The 6000-nt window shown below is 38.7% G+C and overlaps 1 protein-coding gene across 2 annotated transcripts in view; it reads left to right on the forward strand.

Annotated features, from left to right (window-relative positions):
• The window catches only part of NEMF (nuclear export mediator factor), a 70168-nt gene that overhangs the window by 39483 nt on the left and 24685 nt on the right, over positions 1-6000 (forward strand). The window lies entirely within an intron of this gene.

A 6000-nucleotide genomic window follows, 5' to 3' on the forward strand; every position in this document is an offset into this window, starting at 1 on the left:
TTCAGTCATAGAATAACTGGACGCAGAATCAGCAAGGAAATGGAAGACTTGAACAACACTATAAACTAAATCTAACAGACACCTCTAGAATACCTAACAACAGCACAATACAGGCTGAGTATCCTATCTGAAATGCTTGGGACCAGAGGTGTTTTTATATTTTGAAGTATTTGCATTATACTTACCAGTTTAGCATCCCAAATCCAAAAATCAGAGATTCAAAATGCTCCAAAACATTTCTAGCAAACACCAGTGGGCATTTTCTTTAGTCGTCATGCTGCACTCAGAAAGTTTTAGATTTTGGAGCATTTTGGATTTTCAGATTGAGGTGCTCACCCTGTATTCTTAGGTGCACATGAAATCTTCTCTGGGGTAGACCATAGGATAGTCTCTAAAACAGGCCTTGGCCAAATGTGGTGGCTCACGCCTGTAATCCCAGCACTTTGGGAGGCTGAGGCAGTCAGATTATGAAGTCAGGAGGTTGAGACCAACCTGGCTAACATGGTGAAACTCAATCTCTACTAAAAATACAAAAAATAAGCTAGGTGTGGTGGCACACGCCCATAGTCCCAGCTACTCAGGAGGCTGAGGCAGGAGAATCGCTTGAACCTAGGAGGCAGAGATTGTAGTGAGCTGAGACAGCGCCATTGCACTCCAGCCTGGGCGACAGGGTGAGACTCCCATCTCAAAAAAAGAAACAAAAACAAGCCTCAATACATTTAAAACTCTTGAAATTAGACAAAGTAAGTTTTCTGACTATAATGAGGTGAAATTAGAAACCAGTAGTAGAAGAAAATGTTTTAAATTCATAAGTATGTGGAAATTAAATACCACAGTTACAAATAAGCAATGGAACAAAGAGGAAATCACAAAAGATGCCACAAAACACTTTGAGATGAATGAAATGAAAATACTGCATGTCAAAACTTATGAGATGCAAGAAGAGCAGCCCTTAGGGGGTAATTTATAGCTGTAAATGCCTATATTTAAAAAGAGGAAATTTCTATCTCAAATCAGTAACCTAAATTTGTACTTTAAGAACTAGAAAAACAACCCAAAGCAAGGAGAAGGAAGAAAATAGTAAATATTAGAGTAGAAATGAATAAAACAGAGAATAGGAAAAAAATAGAGAAAATGAACAAAACCCAAGTTGGTTCTTTGAAAAGATAAACAAAATTGATAAACCCTTGACTAGACTGACCAAGAAAATAGAGGACTCAAATCCCTAAAATCAGGAATGAAATAGGGAACATTACTACTGACTTTACAGATATTGAAAGGATTATAAGGCAATACCGTGAACAATTATATGCCAGCAGATTATGTAACCTAGATGAAATGGACAAATTCCTACAAAGATATAAATACTAAAACTGACTCAAGAAGAAATAGAGAATTGAAATAAACCTGTAAGTACAGAGATTGGATTAATAATAAAGAAAAATATTTTAAAAATACTCATCAAAGAAAACCCTAGGCCAGATGGCTTCACTGGTGAATTATAAAGAAGGTTGAATGCCAGTTCTTCAAAAACTCTTCCAAAATATGGGATCAATGGGAACACTTCCTAACTCATTCTACAAGGCCAGTATTACAAAAACCAAAGATAACACAAGAAAACTACAGACTAATACCAGTTATAAATATAGACAAAAATATTTGACAAAATATTAGCAAACTGAATCTGGCAGCATATTAAAGTGACTATATACCATGACAAAGTGTGATTTATCTCAGGAATGAAAGGTTGGTTCAGTATATGGAAATTAGTGTAATACAGTCTACTAATAAAGAACAAAAAACACATAGATTATCTCAACTTATGAAGAAAAACCATTTGACAAAATTCAACATTTGTTTGTGATAAAAACACTCAGCAAACTAGGAATAGAAGGGATATTCCTCAACTTGGTAAACAAGCACTTATGAAAAACCCACAGCTAACAATCATACTTACTGCTAAAAGATTGGGTACTTTCCTCCTCCCATCAGTAATAAGACAGATATGTTTGTTTCTTGCCCTTTCTATTTAACATTATACTGATGGTTCTATATAGGTCATTAGGCAATAAAAAGAAAGAAAATCCAAATTAGGCAAAAGTAAAAGTATGTTTACAGTTGATATGATCTCACACATTTAAAAAACCTAAAGAATCCACCAGAAATTATTATAGCTAATAAGCAAGTTCAGCAATGTCCAGGATATGAGATCAATAAACAAAAATCACTTGTATTTCTATACACTACCAATTAACAATCTGAAAAGGAAATTAATAAAACAAGTCCATTTATAATAGCATTAAAAATAATAAAATACTTAGGAATCAATTTACCAAAAGACTTACAACACTTACAAATAATAAACTATAAAATTATTTTAAGGAATTAAAGAGCTAAATTGGACATCGCATGTACTTGTATTGGAAGTCTTAATATTGTTGTGATAGCAGTACTCCCCAGTAATCTATGGATTCAGTGTAATCCCTCAAAATTGCAGCTGCTTTTTTTGTTTGTTTGTTTTGAGACAGGGTCTCCTTCTGTCACCCAGGCTGTAATAAAGTGGTGTGATTGGTGCCCTGCAGCCTTGACCTTCCAGGTTCAAGCGATCCTCCCATCTCAGCCTCCTGAGTAGTTGGGACTATAGACACATGCCACTGTGCCCAACTAATTTTTGTGTTTTTTGTAGAGATGAAGTTTTGCCATGTTGCCCAGACTGCTCTTGAGCTCCTGAGCTCAAGCAATCCACCCACTTTGACCTCCTCAAGTACTGGGATTACAGGCATGAGCCACTGCCCCGGCCCAGCATTTTTTTTTTTTTTTAAGAGATGGAGAAGCTGATTCTAAAATTCATATGGTAATGCAGGGGGACTCAGATTAGCCAAAGCAGTATTGAAAATGAAGAGCAAATTTTGAAGGACTCATATTTCCTGATTTTAAAGCTTTCTACAGAGTAACAGTAAGCAGGACACTGTGGTACTGGCATGAAGATGGACAAATAGATCAAGGGATAGAATTGAGATTCCAGAAATAAACCTGTAGTTTATGGTCAGTTAATTTTCAGCAGTGGTGCCAAGACCAATGGGGATAGAATTTCCTGTTTCTTTTTTCTTTCTTTCTTTCTTTTTTTTTTTTAATTTATTTTTTGTTTTTGGTTTTTTGAGACGGAGTCTTGCAGTGTCGCCCAGGCTGGAGTGCAGTGGTGTGATCTCAGCTCACTGCAAGCTCTGCCTCCCAGGTTCACACCATTCTCCTGCCTCAGCCTCCTGAGTAGCTGGGACTACAGATGCCCGCCACGACGCCGGGCTAATTTTTTGTATTTTTATTAGAGACGGGGTTTCACTGTGTTAGCTAGGATGGTCTCGATCTCTTGACCTTCTGATCCGCCTGCCTCGGCCTCCCAAAGTGCTGGGATTACAGGCATGAACAACTGCGCCCAGCCTCTGGCCTCTGTTTTTAAATAGACAATTTTTTCACCCAGTTTTAGGTTCACAACAAAATTGAGCAGAATGTATAGAGATTTCTCACATAACCCCTGCTGCATACATGCGTAACCTCCCCTATTATCAATATCCCCCACCAGAACGGTACATTTGTTACAACTAATGAATCTACATTGACACATCATTATGACCCAGAGTCCACAGTTTGTATTAGGATTCACTCTTTTTTTTTTTTGAGATGGAGTCTTGCTCTGTTGCCCAGCTGGAGTGCAGTGGCGTAATCTTGGCTCAGTGCAACCTTGCCTCCCAGGTTCAGCGATTCTGCTGCCTCAGCCTCCAAAGTAGCTGGAATTACAGGCACGTGCACCACACCTGGCTAGTTTTTGTATTTTTAAAAGAAACAGGGTTTCACTGTGTTGGCCAAGCTGGTCTTGAACTCCTGACCTCAAGTGATCTGCCCACCTCAGCCTCCCAAAGTGCTGGGATTACAGGCATGAGTCACCAAGCCCAGCCAGGGTTCACTCTTGATGATGTGTAGTCTTCGAGTTTGGACAAATGTATAAAACATGTGTCTGCCATTATAGTATCATACAGATTTAGTTTGGCTGTGCCAAAAAAATCCTCTGTGCCCTGCCTGTTCATTCCTCCCTTCCCCCAACCCCTGACAACCACTGATCTTTAAAGGCTGGCTTCTTCACTTAGTAGTGTGCTTTTACCTTTCCTCCATGTCTCTTCATGGCTTGATAGCTCATTTCTTTTTATCCCTGAATAATATTCAGTTGTCTGGATGAACCATGGTTTATCCATTAATCTACTGAATTTGGTTGCTTCCAAGTTTTGTCAATATGAATAAAGCTTCTATAAACATCTGCATAGGTTTTTGTATGGATATAAATTTTCAGTTCATTTTGGTAAATACAGAACATCAAGATTGTTGAATCACATGGTAAGAGTATTTTTAGTTTTCTTTTTGAGATGGAGTCACACTCTGTCGCCCAGGCTGGAGTACAGTGGTGCGATCTCGGCTCACTGCAAGCTCTGCCTCCTGGTTTCATGCCATTCTCCTGCCTCAGCCTTCTGAGTAGCTGGGACTACAGGCGCCCGCCACCAGGCTGGCTAATTTTTTGTATTTTTAGTAGAGACGGGGTTTCACTGTGTTAACCAGGATGCTCTCGATCTCCTTACCTCATGATCCACCCGTCTCGGCCTCCCAAAATGCTGGGATTACACACATGAGCCACCACACCCAGCCGTATTTTTAGTTTTGTAAGAAACCACCAGACTGTCTTCTAAAGTGGCTGTATCCTTTTACATCACCACCAGCAATGGGAGTTCCTGTTGTTCCACTGCCACCAGAATTTAGTGTTGTCAGTGTTTTGGATTTTGGCCGTTATCATTGATGCATAGTGTATTGCAGTGTTGTTGTAATTTGCATTTCCTTGATTACTTATTATTCATATGTATATCTTTGATGCAGTGTCTGTTAAAAGTGGCCTACTCTTTAATTGGGCTGTTTGTGTTTTTACTGTTGAGTTCTAAGAGTTTTTTGTATATTTTAGATAACAATCTTTCATCTGCTATGTCTTTTGCAAATATTTTCTGCCAGTCTGTGGCTTAACTTTTTAACAGTAGTGTGGACTACTAGATATCGACATGCAAAAGATTGAGGATAGACCTGTTCATCACACTATTTATAAAAATTAACTTAAAATGCATCGAAGACCTAAACTTAAAAGCCAGAAGTATAAAGCTGCTAGAAGAAAACAAGGCATAAATTTTCATGATCTTGTATCATGCAGTAATTTCTTAGATATGATACCAGAATCATAAGTAATCAAACAAAAAACAGATAAGTTAGACATGAAATTAAAAACCTTAATTCAGCCCGGACACGGTGGCTCATGCCTGTAATCCCAGCACTTTGGAAGGCCGAGGCAGGTGGAACACCTGAGGTCAAGAGTTCAAGACCAGCCTGGCCAACATGGGGAAACCCTGTCTCAACTAAAAAATATGAAAAATTAGCGTGGCATGGTGGCAGGCATCTGTAATCCAAGCTACTTGGGAGGCTGAGGCAGGAGAATCGCTTGAACCCAGGAGGCGGAGATTGCAGTGAGCTGAGATGGCATCATTGCATTCCAGCCTGAGTGAAATTCCGTCTCAAAAAATACAATAAATAAATAAAGCCTTAATCCAAAGAACATTATCAAGAAAGTTGAACGACAACCCACAGAATAAGAGAACATATTTGCAAATAATTTATCTGATGAGACTAGTATCCAAATAATTCTTAAGTTTCAACAATAGAAAGGGAAGTAACCCAGCTGAAAAATGAGCAAGAGATTTGTATGGATATTTCTGCAAAGATATGTGAATGGCCAACAATCACATGAAACAATTCTCAGTATCATCAGTCATTAGGAAAATTTAAATCAAAATCACAAGATACCAGTCAGGCGCTGTGGCTCATGCATGTAATCCCAGCACTTTGGGAGGCAGAGGCAGGTAGATCACTTGAGGTAAGGAGTTTGATACCAGCCTGGCCAGTATAGTGAAACCCCAT

The sequence above is a fragment of the Piliocolobus tephrosceles genome, chromosome 6 (assembly GCF_002776525.5).
Source record: "Piliocolobus tephrosceles isolate RC106 chromosome 6, ASM277652v3, whole genome shotgun sequence".
In the NCBI taxonomy this organism is placed as follows: domain Eukaryota; kingdom Metazoa; phylum Chordata; class Mammalia; order Primates; family Cercopithecidae; genus Piliocolobus; species Piliocolobus tephrosceles.